Raw genomic sequence first — 18,127 nt, 5'->3', positions numbered from 1 at the left:
TCCCACTTGGTCATGGTAAATTATTTTTTTTAATATGTTGTTGAATTCTATTGGCCAGAATTTTGTTGAGGATTTTTGCGTCTATGTTCATGAGGGATACTGGTCTATAATTTTCTTTTTTTGTGGTGTCTTTACCTGGTTTTGGTATCAGAGATATGCTGGCTTCACAGAATGAGTTTGGGAGTATTCAGTTCTTTTCTATGCTCTGAAATACCTTTAGTAGTAATGGTGTTAACTCTTCTCTGAACTTTCGGTAGAAATCTCCAGTGAATAAAATGATCTATGTAGATTTTGGAAATAACAAGAATATGTAGTTTTTATGAACCATTCACCTAACTTCAAACAATGATATCCGTAGGGGTTTCAAACTGATAGGTTTTGCTCTTTTCTTTATTTTTTATAGTATTAGCTAGACTTTTTCTACACAAAAAAGGCATTTGATTATACATTTTTAATGCTGTTGTTGTTGTTGTTAGTTGCCAAACAGCCAATTTCGACTTATAGTAACCCCGTGTGTGCAGAGTAGAACTTTTCCATGGAGGTTTCAAGGCTGTGATCTTTCAGAAGAAAATCACCAGGTCTGTCTTCTGAGGCACCACTGGATGGGTTCAAATGCCAACCTTCCTGCTAGTAGTGGAGCACTTAACCCTTTACATCAATACAATTCTACTGTATTGTTGTCTATTGTATAATAATATTTTTCTTTACTTAACAAATTTTAAATATGAGGCTTTTTTTTAGCTACGTAAAATAGCAACAAATCTATCACTCCTGGTTTACTCATTTTTTATGCACTAATAACTTTTTATATGTTGAATATCTTTTAATCAAATACACTTGTATCCTTTATGATGGTATAACTTTCAGCACTTCAGCCAAAAAATACTTATGTCCATTGTTGGCATTATTTTTGGAAATGTGTCCTTGTGTTCTGGAGAAATAAGATATCTCGTGTGAGCCTTGTACATTTTCTATCCTAGATATGACATCAGTCATAACTCCAAGAATTTCTTATTTTTTTTCCAAAGTGAGAAATTTCTATATAAATGGGCCAAAGATAACCCATATATGTTCATCTGAAATTACCTTCATGCTTCTTCAATGCAGCGTGTGACCACTATTCCAAAGTTGGCCAGCATCAAACTCAAATTCTTGGACTTCTGATTAACTTAAACACAGCCCAAGTAAGTGTATTTCAGCTGTTTAGATTCTGCCTACTCTATGAAACTGTACCAAACAACTGTTAATCATAGATAATACAAATCCTTTCACTAGAAAAAAACCCCAAACTGCTGTTGCCCTTCCGAGCTCTCTGACCCAGAGACTTTCACCTTGCTGCTGAGGGGTATTATTTAGATCTCTCAGGTTTCTTCTTTACCCCTGAAAGTTACCTTGCCCTATCCTTATTCAAAATGGTGGCCTTGAACCACTGTCTTTGGAAGGTATCTTGCTGAGAATGATTTTTACATTGATACAACCTTGTCAAAAAGCCTCTGTGTATTAAATCTTGTTGTGTGATGCTGTCAACTGGTAGTTTTTTTTGTCCTTGATGAATCCCCAATTCATTGAACTTGCCACATAAATGTTAAGATAGAATAAAATAAGCATATGTACTACTGATAATATTTGTTACTGTGGTAATTTTTGTTCTAGGCTTCTTCAAGTACATTCTGACTCATAGCGACCCTACAGGACAGAGTAAAACTGTCCCATAGTGTTTCCAAGGAGTGGCTGGTGAATTCAAATGGCTGACCCTTTGGTTAGCAGCTAAGCTCTTAACCGCTGTGCCACCAGGACTAGAAAAAGTACATACAAATTTATATTTATGAGCTTTACTGATTTATACAACTTAATTTCGTCATTTGTTGACATTATTGATAGTTGCCATCCAGTTGGCTCTGACTCAAGGCAACCTTGTATCTAACAGAACAACAATCAGTAACACTTAAAATTTAGTATTTTATAATACTGCAAATTTGGCATTAGCAGCATTATCAACAGGAAATGGTGACTAATTATTGGTCTTGTCCTTAATGTGAGATTTTTAAATTTCCCTACTGGAATTTTAAAGGTAAGGATTTTTAAGAATACCTTTCAAAATTTTAGCAGCTATTAATTGGTAGGAAACCCTGCCAATTAATAGCTGCTAAAATTCTGAAAGGTATTCTTAAAAATCCTTATCTTTAAAACTCAAAGATAATGTGTTTGTTAAGAGTAGAAAGTGATAATATTTGCATTTCCAAAAGCAGGATGTTTTTAGTGGACAAATAGGATTTAAAAAAAAAAAAAAACAGTAATGAACGAGAGATTGTATTTCCTTTCAGCTAAATAATAATTTTATATTTAAGAGAGATTCAGTCCAGTGCTCCACAGGAATGACTGAGTCGGATCTGCTTTAGGTAGGCTATTCAGTTAAAAATAAATGAGAGGGGGGCTGTAGGGGTAATTCTATCAACACCAATTGTATGCTGTGAAAACATTTAATCTATTTTTCTTCATGGGTGTTCAGTGGATCATGGTGGGACAAGTTCTTACCTTTTGGTTTTTATTGAAAATAATGGCTTTGAGCCATTTCAGAGCTATTGCTAGGAGTACCTGCTGTGAAAAGCAGTGACGCCTATCAATATGATTTGTATCTCTCCTCCACCCATGGTTTTTCAATGCAATCAATGGTGGGATGTAAAATGGAATTTAAATTATTATAATTGTACCTTATACTTTCTCTGTATCAGAATATAAATTATAAGCTGTTCAATCTAGCCCATTACTTATATTTCAAATTAAAAAAAAAAAAACTAACTTACTAAATCTCTTTGATATGCCCTAGAATATAGAATCATCACATCACTGACTTTTTTATGTTAGAAGTAAATATTATGGATTTCCTTCACCAAAATGGATTTTTTGAACTTAACAAACTGAGAGTAGCTCACTTATACTTTGTGACTTCTTAACTCCTTTCCATATATTTCTACAGTCATTTTGCATTAAATAAAGTTCTCTTTGGAAATAAACTTAGTTTTTAGTAACACATTAAAAAATTAAAATAAAGATGGGCTATTATTTTTAAAAATGCCCAACTACATTTCAGAAAAAAAAAATGTAAAGAACAATAAAAAAAAGAAAAGCTTGTGTGATTAGGGAAAATAGTTTATTAAGAAAATCATTTTTTTCTATAGGCGTGATTTTCTACAACTTCTATTAATATCTTTTTTTCTTTCTTTCTATGTTTTTGCTATATTGGAGTAAGGTAAATGCTTTGGGAATGCTCAGAGGAATGAGTAAATAACATCAGTTGGGAAAATTCCTCATTTCAAAAGAAAATAAAATTATTTACTAGATTTATGTTTATCATGTAGATAATAACAGAGTATTTAGAAGCTCCAAATGATAAGTAAGAAATATGGGTTTAATTAGGGATGAGTATTTTTTTTTACATTCGTTTCTGTATTTCCTTTTAAAACAGTAACAATTCTTAGGATTTATGAACACTTAGGATTTATGAAAAGTAATGTATCTTTGGATTCCCAAGATAAAATTTCTTACAAATTACAGAATATCTCAGTACACAAAAAGACGTATGCAGCATCTTTCACTTGTCTGTGCTATGGCTTTGTATTCAACGTCACAATGCAGAGTGTATTCTTTCAGGTTTCCCCAAGTCCCTTCTTTCAGGATGAAAATACATTCATCAACCATGTCTTGACTGAAAATGAGATAAGCCCATTGCTGTGGAGTTAATTCTGACTCAGCAACACTTTAAGACAGAGTAGAATGGCCAGATAGGATTTCCAAGGAGCTGCTGGTGGATTTGAATGGACCTTTTGGTTAGCAGACAAACAAACACTAGGCCACTGGGGCTCCAAAAATGACATAAAGGAGAAGCATAAAGTTCATAAATCTCTATCATTGGATCTGTTATATGAGGATTAACAGGGAGTTTTGGCTACAAGACATCCTTTCATGTCAGTGCCATGGAAAGAGTGTCTTTTCTTTCTATGTAGACAAAAGGTCTTATTAGGAAAATATTAGGTCATCAGAAAAACAAAATATATTTTAAAAAAGTGATTACAGAGAGAGTGAGAGAGCCCTGGTGGCTCAGTGGTTAAAGCATTCAGCTGCTAACCGAAAAGTCAGTGGTTTGAACCCACTAGACTCTCTGAGAATAAAGACATGGCAATCTGGTTCCCTAAGGATTTACAGTCTCAGAAAACCTGTGGGACATTTCTACAGTCTACTCTGTCCTTAAAGGGTAGCTATGAGCCTGAACTGACTCCACCGCAAAAACCAAACTCATTGCTGTCAAGTCAATTCCAATTCATAGAACTGCCTCTTAAATATTCCAAGGGGTGGCTGGTGGATCAGAATTGCCACCCTTTGGTTAGCAGCCAAGCTCTTAACCACTATTCCACCAGGGTTTCATATGCATAGACACACACACACACAGAGTTATAAATATTTGTAGTTATCTATTTATCTACCTATCTATCTATTTATCTGTCTGTCTATCTGTCTGTCTGTCTGTCTGTCTTTCTGTCTGTCTATCTATCTGTCTATCTATAGTACCACCATGCTTCTGTCAGTTAGTCATAATGTGGTAGCTTATGTGTTGCTCTGATACTGGAAGCTTTGCAACCAGTATTTCAAACACCAGCAGGGTCAACCTTGGTGGACAGGTTTCCGAGGAGCTTCTAGACTCAGACAGTTTGGAAAAAGGACCTGGCAGTCTACTTATGAAAAAATCAGCCAGTGAAGAACTTATGAATAACCCAGAACATTGTCTGATATAGTGCCAGAAAATGAGCCCCTCAGATTGGAAGGTGCTCAAATTATGACTGGGGAAGACCTCTCTCACCAAAGTAGAGTTAACCTTAACGATGTTAATGGACTCAGGCTTTTGGGACCTTCTGTTTGCTAATGTGGCATGACTCAAAATGAGAAGAAACAGCTACAAACATCCCTTAAAAATCAGAAAGAGGAATTTACAAAGTCTGAATCCAGGAAAGTTAAAAGTAGTAAAAAATGTAGTGGAACATAAGAGGATTGATATCCTAGGCATTAGTGAGCTGAAATGGACTGGTATTGGGCATTTTGAATAGTACAATAATACGGTCTACATGTCGGGAATGCCAAATCAAAGTGGAATGGCATCGCGTTCATCATCAAAAAAAAATTTCAAGATCTACCCTAAAGTATGACCCTGTCATACCTACAAGGAAGACCAGTTAATATGACTATTATTCAAATTTACGTTCCAACCTCTATGGTCAAAGATGAGGAAACTGAAGATTTTTACCACCTTCTGAAGTCTGAAATTGATCAAACATGCAACAAAGGTGCATTGATAACTACTGGTGATTGGAACGCAAAAATTGGAAAGGAAGAAGAAGGATTGATAGTTAGAAAATATGGCCTTGTGATAGAAAAGATGCCAGAGATCACATGATAGAATTCTGCAACTACAAGTTCCTTTTTTCAACAATGTAAATGGCAACTATATACGTGGACCTCACCAGATGGAAAACACAGGAATCAAATTGACTACATCTGTGGACAGAGATGATGGGTAATCTCAATATCATCAGCCAGAAGGAGGCTAGAGACCAACTGTGAAACAGGTCATCTATTGCTCATATGAAAGTTCAAATTGAAGCTGAAGAAAATAAAAACAAGTCCATGAGATCCAAAATATGAACAGGAGTATACCCCCCATGAGTTTGGAGACCAACTCAAAAATACATCTGAAGAAATTGAACACTAATACAGAAGACCAGATGAGTTGTGAGAACATCAAGGACAACACACATGAAGAAAGAAAAAGGTCATTTAAAAGACAAGAAAGAGAGAAAAGACCAAAATGGATGTCAGAAGAGATTTTGAACCTTACTCTTGACTTGGAGTAGCTAAGGCGAATGGAAGAAATGATGCAGTCAAAGAGCTGAACAGATTTCAAAGGGCAGCTCTAGAAGATAAAGTAAAATATAATGAAACATGCAAAGTCCTGGAGTTAGAAAACCAAAAGGGAAGAACATTCTTGGTATTTCTCAAGCTGAGAGAACTGAAGAAAAATTCAAGCCTCAAGGTGAATTTTGAAGGATTCTATGGGCAAAATATTGAACGACCCAGGAAGCATCAAAAGCAGATGGAAGGGATATACAGAGTTACTGTACCAAAAAGAATCAGTTGCTGTTCAGCCATTTCAGGAGATTGAATACGATCAAGAACTGATGGTATTGAATGAAGATGTCTATCTTAGGCTGGGTTCTCTACAGAAGCAAAACCAGTAAAGTATATAAGTATATATAGAGAAAGATTTGTATCAAGGAAAACAGTTCACTTGATTGTAGAAGCTGGCACATCCCAATTCTGTGGATCGGGATAAAAGTTTCTCCTGATTCACGTAGCCTGTAACCACAGGGGCTGGCAAACCCAAGATCAGCAGGTCAGAGGGCAGGGCTTTTGCTCACAGGCTGTGAAGGTCAACAAATCCCAAGACTGGCATGCAAGACCGCAAGGCTTCTCCTGATTCGCGATCTACAGAGGCTGGTGAACCCCAGGTCGGCAGATCGGAGAGCAGGACTCTTGTTCACAGACTGTGAAAGCTGATGAATCCCAAGATCCACAGGTAAGCTACTAGCTCAAGTCCCAAGAACCGGAGGTCAGATGATCAAGAGACAGCGGCAGGATCCAGAACAAGCCAAAAATCATTCATAATATATTATCTGTCTAAAACTCATACTTTGAGCTCTGGGTATCTTTCCTGGAAAAGGTATCAAATTTTTTAAAATTTTCAACATAATATCTAATGAAGCAAAAAAAGAGGGGCTAGCATATCAAGTAGATGTTAGAAGAAAAAAAAAATTAGCTTCATGTTTTTGGACCATAATTTTTGAGAGAAGGGATAGTTACAGTTGAGTTATTCTGTAAGTGGAAGATGTAAAAGCCTAAGAACATGAATTTGAAGACATCTCCAGAACAAGAAGGATCAGGATAGAATAAGTTTCTTGGGCATTTGAATAAATTTTGAGGTGATTGTTAAAGAGAAGCAAAGAGCAATGAGAGGTACTTGAAAATAAATGGTCAGTGAGTTGAATCAGTAGAAGTTGGAAAACATTGGGTTTTTGTGATGAAAAATTCTAAATATTCAGAAAAGTTAAAAGACTGCTGTTATAAATACCCAGCTTGCCCACAACCTAAATTCGCTTGTTAATGTTTTGCCACGTTTGCTTAATATATTTATAAATATATTATATATGTTAATGTATATGTTATACATGTTATATGTATATGTTAATGTATAATATGTTATATGTTAATATATATGTTAATGTATAAAAACCCAGTGCCATCGAGTTGATTCTGACTCATAGAGACCCTATAGAACAGAGTAGAACTGCCCCATAGACTTTCCAAGGAGCGCCTGGCGAATTTGAACTGCCATCCCTTTGGTTAGCGGCCGTAGCACTTAACCACTATGCCTGCATACATACATTTATATATAAATGGATATATGTATATGGGCATACACATATATTCTCAAACTATTAGAAAGAAAGCTTTTGACATCAAATCTAAACATGTCAGCATCTACCTCCTAAAAATTAAGGGCATTATTTGCTAAAACTAATAAACATTATCACACATATGTAAATGAAAATTAATTTCTTACAACATATATTATCAAATGAAATAAAATATTCCAGACCAATTTTTTCAAAAACGTATTTTATTGATGTTTTTAATTTTTTATCAAAATGTCATCAAGATTTATTGTTTTATCTCTTTAGATTCTTATAACCTAAAAGAATCTTGGAAACCCTGGTGGTGTAGTGGTTAAGTGCTATGGCTGCTAATCAAGAGGTGGGCAGTTCAAATCCTACAGGCACTCCTTGGAAACTCTATGGGGCAGTTCTACTCTGTCCTGTAGGGTCACTATCAGTTGGAATCAGCTCGATGGCAATGCATTTGGTTTGGTTTTTTGGTTAAGAATCTTAGTTTTTTTTTTTTTTCTTTCCACAAGAAAGACTTCTTTTAGAGTAACTGGGCAAGACAACATATAGCATATATTATCAACAAATTAAATCTTATTTGCTTTAATGTACCCCAAATTTCTATATTCTGGCTGTACATTTTCACCTAAATAGACATTTTCACTTAATTGCTCTGTTCATCATTATCACCAGAAAATGGCTATTTTTAGGACTTTGTATTTGTTTAATGCATAACAATAATACTGAGTATGAAAACAAAATAAGGAATATTAAAATGAACCATCTAATGTAAAGATTATGTGATTGGTTGGTTTGTTTAACAGCTAAATGCTCAGATAAACCCCACTATTGTTAGTCAATTCCGATTCATGGCAAACCCATGAGCGTTACGGAATATAATGGCTCCATAGGGTCTTCTCGGCTGTAACCTTTAAGGAAGCAGAGCAAGGGAATACTGCATGGTTCCAAATCCACAAAGCTCGCCTCATTTCACCAGACTTATTACATCTGTATACTGAGCAAATAATCTGAAAAGGTGGACCATAGGAAGAAGAATGTGGCAACAGGATCAAAGGAAGACTCGTTAACAAACTTCAAGATGCAGGTGACACAACCTTGCTTGCTGAAGACAAAGAGGACTTAAAACACTTATTGATGAAGAGCAAAGACTACAGCCTTCAGTATGGATTATACCTCAACATAAAGAAAACAAAAATCCTCACAGCTGGACCAGTGAGCATCATCATGAAATGGAGTAAAGATTGATGTTGTCAAGGATTTCATTTTACTTAGATCCACAATCAACATCCATGAAACAGCAGTCAGGAAATCAAACGACATATTGTATTGGGGAAAGATGCTGCAGAAGACATTTTCAACAGGTTAAAAAGCAAAGATGTCACTTTGAGGACTAAGGAGCCCCTGAGTCAAGCCAATGATATTTTTCAATCACCTCATATGTATGGGAAAACCAGACAAGGAATAAGGAAAACTGAAGAAAATTTCATGCCTTTGAATTATGGTGATGGCAAAGAATATTGAACATGCCACGGACTGCCAGAAGAAAGAACAAATCTCTCCTTGGAGGAAGTACAGCCAGACTGCTCCTTAGAAGCAAGGATGGTGATACTTTGTCACACATTCTTTGGACATATTATCAGGAGGGCCCAGTCCCTGGACAGGGACATCCTGCTTGGTAAAGTAGAGGGTCAGCAAAGGAGAGGAAGGAGCTGGGTGTGATGGATTGACACAGTGGCCCCAACAATGGGCTCAAACATAACAACGACTGTGAGGACGGCACAGGATGGGTCAGTGTTTCCTTCTGTTGTACATAGGGTCACCATGAGTGAGAACTGATTTACAGCACCTAGCCATACAGGAAACCCTGGTGGCCTAGTAGTTAAGTGCTACACCTACTAACCAAAAGGTCGGCACTTCAAACCCACTAGGTGCTCCTTGGAAACCCTGTGGGGCAGGTCTACTCTGCCCTATAAGGTTGCCATGAGCTGAAATCCTCTCGATGGCAACAGGTTTGGATTTTTTTGTTTTGTATGTACATATAGTTTTATAGTTTCCTACAATCTTGTTTTGAAGAGAGATTTAAACATATTATTTTAGTAATTCAATTAAAAATAATGATTATAAATAAATCAAGGCAAGAAATACTCCAACTCCTGATAATTAATTCTATGGTTGAGTGAGAATGAAATGAGGAAAGGCTTCAAAAATGCAGGAAAAAAGATAACAGTTTTGCTGATTTTTACACATTAAAATATTTAACCCCATTGTATTAGAATATAAAAATATTAAACATGTTTGATGTATCTATATAAGGATTTTTTTAACATAAATTCAGTATATTTTGTTTGATTTAAGCATTTTTTTTTCACTAAATATAATGTTAAATGTAGTTTGGCCATATGAATAGAAAGGACACACTCACACTTACTATTGCTGTAATTTAAGAAGCAGTATGAGGAAAATTTTAAAATATCTTCAAAATCACCTCTGATCATTGGGAATTATTTAATATTATGGATTTGTTGTGTCTTGGCAAACATAGTAAAGCTTAGAAAAAGTTTAACGTAAGTTTGTTTTAAGAAACACTTCTGCCATCTCCTAGAATGAAGAAAACTAAAATAGACAAAGTAAAAACTGTTAGCTAATTTATGTATTATACATATATGTGTATATATATATGTATGTATGTATTTTGCATGAGTAAATTCATAAACTACCTGACTCTTGGACTTACACAGGAAAACATAAAAAATTGTTCTGGCTAAAAGGAACCATAAAAGGGAGATTTGATCTAGTCTCGGAAGTTCAAATGTGTCACTGAAGAAGACATGAATGTGAAGAGATCTTAGAACTATGTAGGTATTGAGTGGGAAAACAAGTCTTTAGCATCCATCTTCAAAAGCTCCAAATATAGAGAGAGCACTGCTCAAAAGAAGGTTTCAAAGAGCAACAACGTGTCTGAAGTGCCCCTTCCCTAAAGATAGTAGGAGGGAAGAGTGCATTGTCGACTGGATTAGAGAGATAGTTTCAATGGAAAAAAAATTCCAATCAAGTGTTAACTATGAAGGTCTTGCACATGAGAACTACAGACAAATTTCCTGACGTTTAAAAAAAAAAAAGTGGACGATATGGTTAAATTTAAGTTTAAAGTCATATATATTGATCTTTGCTTCCTTAGTAACTATTTAGGCCTCCCCAAAACAAGAAACATTTTGAAGTTGTTATATACACAGAAGAGTCCCAGTCCCTTAGTGTTCTGTATGTTTAAGAAAGCTTTGGTCTATTGACTCATCCTTTGAATTACAAGGTCCTGATAAGCACCTCAGATTTTTTTTCTTTTCTTTTTTTTAAGGTATTTTCCTTAGAAATTAATGGGGACACTAAGAGCTCCTTTCAAACTAACTATTGTCACTCTGGAAACCCTGGTTTCTTAGTAGTTAAGAGCTGTGGCTGCTAACCAAAAGGTCAGCGGTTTGAATCCACCAGGTGCTCCTTGGAAACTCTATGGGCAGCTCTACTCTATCTTATAGGGTCCTTATGGGCAGCTCTACCCTATCCTATAGGGCCCCTATGTGTCCAAATCGACTCCACGGCACCCTGAGACAAAATAAAATATCTTTACCAGGTGCGTTTTTTCACTTTCTGCAGTTCAGTGACTAATGGAATACTGAAAACCTCTGGAAAAAAATTAACAGAAGTTTTTTTTTTTTTTTGATTACAAGAGCCGCTATGATGTACTGACAAATGGGGATTGAGTGTATGCATTTCTTTTGCTGGGACACCACATCCCACTGTGTGCCCCTTCTTCGTTTGTAAATGTAGCACCAGGGCTTTGATTATAGGCAGACAGCAGGAAGGACATTCCGTAGAGAAACTGGTCAAAAATACTTAAATAAGCTATCCTTAATAAAAGACCCCACTTCATAACAGAATGAGACATCATTTTACTATATTAATCCATATGTTCAGAAAGTCTAATCAGCTTATTAGCTCCTTGCTTTTAAGAGATGAAAACCAAAATTTATGAAACATTCAAACATAAAAAAAACAAAGCACTTCTTTGTCTTCCTTCTTCAGTACTCTGACTCTGATGTATTTAGCTGTGGTATCCTTTATCCTTTATATTATTAATAATGAACGTTCTTGGAATTCTGAAAAACAGAGTATTTTAATTTTTTTTATCCTTTATATAATTAATAATGAGCATTCTTGGAATTCTGAAAAACAGAGTATTTTAAATATGTCAATTTGGGGAAAATATCCAGCAATAATCACTTTAAATATTGCTTTTGTTCCATTTCCTCTCTCTTCCAATTCTGAGACTCTATTCTACATGCATTAGAACTTTTCCATTCTAAACTCTGATTTTACTGCCTTTTTTTTTTTTTAGTTTTGTGTTTCTGTTTGCAAACCTTCCATTTACTTTTCCTTTATTTCACCGATTTTTTAAATTATTTTTTACTTCTAAGAGTTCTACTTTTAGATACAGCATTTTACAGACATTAAATTTATATTAATTTTTTACAGATTTCAGTTATTTGTGATATTCTTTTTAATTTGATCATTTTAATTCTTTTTCTTTATTTTCATTTTTATTTAAATAACCAACGGCTGAATCACTGGTGACCAAGTTTCTTTTAAACCCCTCTTATTTTCTGATCATATTGTTCTGCCTTTTTAGTGTACCTAGAATACTTTATTTATTTATTGTTAAAGCCAAAGGACAGTGAACCCAAAACCTATTGGAGCTAGTGTGCAGCCAGGATGTTCAATGTAGACAAGATTTAGCTAATGGAAAGAAAAGTGGGTGATCTGTGTGCTCTCTAACTTATTAGGGAAAAAATCTCTTTGAGGTTAAAGTTATGTAGAAGGCAGTAATATATTGGACAAACACACACACAAAACTTTCGAGGCAGACAAACCTGGATTTGAATCTCATCTCTACTGTAAAACAAATCATTTAATCTCAGTCTCAATCTCCCCATTTGCAGAATGAGGAAAATACAATCTCGATATAAATTGGGACAAAGTTATCTTTTCAGGAAGCTGGGCTGCCTGTACTGCTACTGTAAGAACCATCTGCTTCCCCTCAGGGTAACCTATAAAATGTGGGAAATTGATGAGACCGTTATTTAAAAACAGGTGCCAGTTTGCAAAGAACCTGTCATATAACCTGCCTAAAAAAAAATTTGCCACCAAGTTGACCCCAACTTACGACGACCCCATGTGTGTCAGAAGATAAGTGTGCTCTGTAGGTTTTTTTTTTTTTTATTATACTTTAGGTGAAAGTTTACAGCTCAAGTTAATTTCTCATACAAACATTGATACAGATTTTTTTTTTCCTTGGTGACAGTTGCAATCCTCACAGTGTGACATCACACTGCCCTTTTCCACCTGGGTTCCCTGTGTCCATTTGACCAATTCTCGTCTCTTCCTGCCTTCTCATCCTGCTCTTGGACAGGAGCTGGCCATTTGGTCTCTTATATCTGATTGAACTAAGAAGCATATTCCTCGCATGTATGATTTTTTATTTTATAGTCCTGTCTAATGTTTGCCTGAAGAGTGGACTTTGGAAATGATTTCAGTTCTGGGTTAACAGTGCGTCCAGGGGTCATAGTTTTGGGGCTTCCTCCAGGCTCTGACAGACCGTTAAGTCTGGCCTTTTTACGTGAATTGGAGTTTCATTCTACATTTTTTTCCTGCTCTGTCCAGGACTCTGTTGTGTTCACTGTCAGGGCGGTCATTGGTGGTAGCTGAGCACCATAGATGGTCTCAAGCTGGTGGAATCTCTGGTTCATTTGGTCCTTTAGTCATTTGGGCTAATATTTTACTTGTGTCTTTGGTTTTCTTCATTCTCCTTTGCTCCAAGTGGGATGGGACAAATTGATGTATCTTAGATGGTTGCTAGCAAGCTTTTAAAATCCCAGATGCCGCTGACCAATGTAGGATGTAGAACATTTTCTTAATAAACTTTGTTATGCCGATTTACCTAGATGTCCCCTGAAGTTATGGTTTCCAAGCCCCAGCTCCAGCTACTCTGTCCCTCAAAGTGTTTGGATGTGTCCAGGAAACTTTTTAGCTTTTGCTTTGGTCCAGTTGTGCTGACTTCCTCTGTATTGTGTGTTATCCTTACCTTTACTGAAGTTGATCCTTGTCCACTATCTAGTTAGTGATTTCCTCTCCCTTCCCTCCTAACCCACATAACCATCAAAGAATTTTTTTTTTCTGTGTTTAAACCTTTTCTTAAGGTCTTATAATAATGGTCCCATACAATATTTGTCCTTTTGTGGCTAATTTGACTTAGCATAAAGCCTTCTAGATCCATCCATGTTGTGAGATGTTTCGTGGATTCATCATGGTTCTTTATCATTGCATAGTATTCCATTGTGTGTATGCATAGTAATCTGTTTTTCCATTTGTCTGTTGATGGGCATTTAGGTTGTTTCCATCTTTTTGCTGTTGCGAATAGTGCTGTAATGAACATGGGTGTGCATATGCCTATTCGTGTGATGGTTTTGTTTCTCTAGGATATATTCCTAGGATTGGGATTGCCAGATCTTATGGTATTTCTATTTCCAGCTTTTTAAGAAAGTGCCAATTATTTTTCCAAAGTGGTTGTACCATTTTATATTCCTATCTGCAGTGCATAAGTGTTCCAATCTGCCCACAACCTCTTCAACGTTTGTTATTTTGTGCTAGCTTTGTTGAGTGAGATGCTATATCGTTGTAGTTTTGATTTACATTTATCTAATGGCTAATGATCATGAGCATTTCCTCATGTGTCTGTTAGTCTTCCGGAAGTCTTCATTGGTGAAGTGCTTGTTCCTATCCTCTGCCCATTTTTTTATTGGGTTATTTGTCTTTTTGTGGTTGAGGTGTTGCACTATCTTGTAGATTTTAGAGATTAGACCATTATCAGATATGTCAGCAATTTTTTTTCCCCAGTCTATAGGTTCCAGAATATTTTATTGAATGCTAGACCTTATGTATGGAAAAAAAAAAAAAAAAAATCCCTGACCACCTTAATCCAATCTAATGATGCTATGTGTAAGCAATTTTTCAACCCTAGAATTGTTTGATTTAACTCTGTTTTGCTTTGGACTCCCAAAGTTCTCAGCTGAGAGCCTGGTGTCCTCATTTTTTCTTTTTCTGTCTCATAAAAGCTCCCAAAAAAAGCTTTATTCTTGTTTTCAGAAACTTTCCTTTTAGATGTTTAGCCTGTGATGTCATACAGCCTGGTATTTAGCAAATGTCCTTAGGAGAATTCACCTGTGTGCTTGAGATCCACAAAGTACCTGCCAAAAGCTCAGCTTCTTTTTCTATTGTCCATCATTGGCTTTCCAGGTTGCAAATCCCAGATTCTCAGACTTAAGCCCAAATCCTGATTTGGCAAATAACCCCAGGGTCAAGCAAGCTGCAGAATGTCAACTCACCATTGTAATGTTCTTCCCTTTGTGATAACTCTTTCTGTCTACTACTGGTTGTCTGAGCAGTTCTCTGCTTCCTTCAAAGAAATGATTTACGTATTTTATCCAAGACACCATGCTGTTTTAGATGGAAGCAACAATGATCTTCCAGCTATGTCGTCTTTCTGGGATGTAAATGTCCTACAGAATTTTGCATTTGGTGAAGTTTCTTTTAATCTTTCTTTAGAGCCACTGTGGCTAGATTTAGAAAAATAAAACATCAGCTGAAAAAACAATGTCTGGAAGTTTTAACTATTATGACATACAAGTAGGTATCTTTTCTTTCATTTGACTATGACTCTGAAGAAAACCTTCATTCAGTAAGCAATATGTAAACCTGATGATTCTTGGTATTTAAAAATAAATTATTTACAATGTATGGACACAATATATGCTCTTATCAATATAAAGTATTAAAGCAATACTTACAGAATATAATCACTGCCAGTTAAAGATATATAATCTATTAGAAAGTAAAGCTATCTTTGGGACTGAAGAAACCATTGCAGTCCTAAGTGATTGAGGATAATGAAAAATGAACAATTTGCATATGTAAAATAATTGTTTTATTGACCAAAAATTGCATCAGGCCATCTTCCTTAGGTGATTATTATGTGGAGCTCTAAATGTATAAGTTCTTAAACTTGCAAGTCATCAATGTCATCTTGTAATTTTTAAATAATTATTGTTCTTTTTAATAGTTTATAAGTAGCCCTGGTGGCACAATGGTTAAGTGCTTGGATGCTAAACAAAATGTCAGTGGTTAAATCTACCAGCTGCTCCACAGGAGAAAAGACCTAGAGATCTGCTCCCCTAAAGACCTAAAGATTTCAGTTTAGGAACCCCATTCTGTTTTGTCGAATAGGGTCACTGTGAGTTGGAATCAACTTGACCACACACAACCACCACCATGATAATTCATAGAATAAATGTAAATATCAATTCAGTTTCTGCAATAGACTTACCGATTATAACAGTAAGCATAATACACATACGTTCCTGCTGGAATGCACTTTACATCTTACACAGGAGCGTTAAAGAGATGTGAGAGGGTAAGTTGATCAAAGGAAATAAGAAGAAACGTTTGACGGAATATAGTCAAAGACCAAGGAAAAACTTGCTGTACATATAAAAGCCAGGTCCTCGGTGTCATTGCTGCTGAGAGCTAAGGTCAGTTGAATGTTAAAGTAACCATTGTATTTACCAATAAATATAATAAAGTTACAGCCGACCAGCAGAAGAGGCTGTCAAATTATCATGACTTAAGTAATGGGAAGGTATTCGTGGGTGGTACAAATGGCTAAATGCTAGATTATAAATGGAAATGTTGGTGGTTTGAACCCCCCCAGAGGGACCTTGGAAGGCAGGCCTGGTAATCTTCTTCTAAAAGGCCACAGCCTTAAAGACCCGATGGAGAAGTTCTACTCTGGGCATATCAGATCGCCGTGAGTAGAAATCAGTTCAATCGCAACTATCAACAAGTAATGGGAAAAAAAAAAAATTGTATATATTAAAAATACACATATATATACACATACATACATATATATATGTATGTGTGTGTGTGTGTATATATAAAAAAAAAAATATATATATACATATATATATATATATACGGCCCTGGTTATATAGTGATTAAGAGCTTGGCTGAGAGCCAAAGTATCAACAATTCAAATCCACTAGCTGCTGCTTGGAAACCCTATGAAGCAGTTTGACTCTGTCCTATAGGGTCGCTATGAGTCAGAATCAACTCAACGGCAGTGGGTTTAGTTGTTTTATATATATATACATATATATATGTAAATATATATCAATGTTAAAATTTCTGATATAAAATAAAAATCTCATGTAAAAAAATTTGGCCTCACATATTCACTGATATTAGAGATTTGCATGTTTGCTTTTTATCTGTGACAGCTCTAAAAATGAAAAAAGATTGTTAATTTAAACTGCAGTTTTGGTTTCCTAGTGATAGCCAATATTTTTCTCAAATATTGATTTTGTTATATTTTATATGGTATTATATTGTTGTCTTTTTTCTTTATTATTAACTCTATTATGTAACCTTATTACTAACACAGTTTGCTAGATATGTTGTAATTTTATTTTCTCAGTTTGACCCTCTCTCTACATACTATTTTACACTCTTTGTTTGAGAAACAATATATACTAAAAATAAAAAAAAAGTGCAAATTGTTCAAAGGGGAACATTCATACATACCCAAACACAAACATGTATTTGTCTGAATGTTTGCCCTCGAGGGTTAAGTATTGTCATTGCAGTACAGATTATCCATGGACACATTTCCCTATGTATACAATTTTTGGAGAGTCTTCAAATTAAGGTTGAATCTCAGTAGTGCATAATGTGATGTTGGCATTTTTTCTAATTGCAATTTTATAGAAATTTTCAGATAGTTTTACATGCACAGATTGTACTGGATACTACCTTATTTTTTTCTACCCTCTGCTTAAACAGAAAAAAAATGTTGACTTTATCACTTAATTTTGGATTATTGTTGTTGAGCTGTTGGCATAGTGGTGAACAGCTCAGCTGCTAACAAAAAAGGTTGGTAGTTCAAATCCACCAGCAGCTCCTTAGAAACTCAATGGGGCAGTTCTATTCTGTCCTATAAGGTTGCTATGGGTCTGAGTCAGAATAGACTTGAAAACAAGTTTGGTATTTTTTGTTTTTGGTTGTTGTAGGTTGTTGTCATATTGATTCTGACTCATGGCAACCTCGTGTGTGTAGTGTAGAACTGCCCCAAAGGGTTTTTAAAGTTGTAACCTTTAGAATGGTGTAGTATCTTTCTTTTCTGATGAAAGAAGATGGTTGATTAGATTACTAGCAAACAAATGAGCTTTTGTAGACCCTTCCATGTCACTCATTCCAACAATGGGAAGAGCTGTTTTCATTTTTAAAAACTTTCTAAGGGCTAAAAAAGGCTTATTGTAAATTGCTCGTGAAATTTGCTCAGACACTTTCTAGGGTTTGCCTCTGCTAAGCAGAGATCTATCCAGGCAAACTTAACAGAATTTTAAAAAGAAACATTCCTGACCCAATGTACAGCATGACAATAAGAGACCAGGATTTCTGCATAAAATGATTTGCATGGTATGCATTTTTTTCTTAGGGCAACTACATCATAA

Source organism: Elephas maximus, chromosome 14 (assembly GCF_024166365.1).
Source record: "Elephas maximus indicus isolate mEleMax1 chromosome 14, mEleMax1 primary haplotype, whole genome shotgun sequence".
Classification (NCBI taxonomy): domain Eukaryota; kingdom Metazoa; phylum Chordata; class Mammalia; order Proboscidea; family Elephantidae; genus Elephas; species Elephas maximus.
This window is presented reverse-complemented; position numbering follows the sequence as displayed.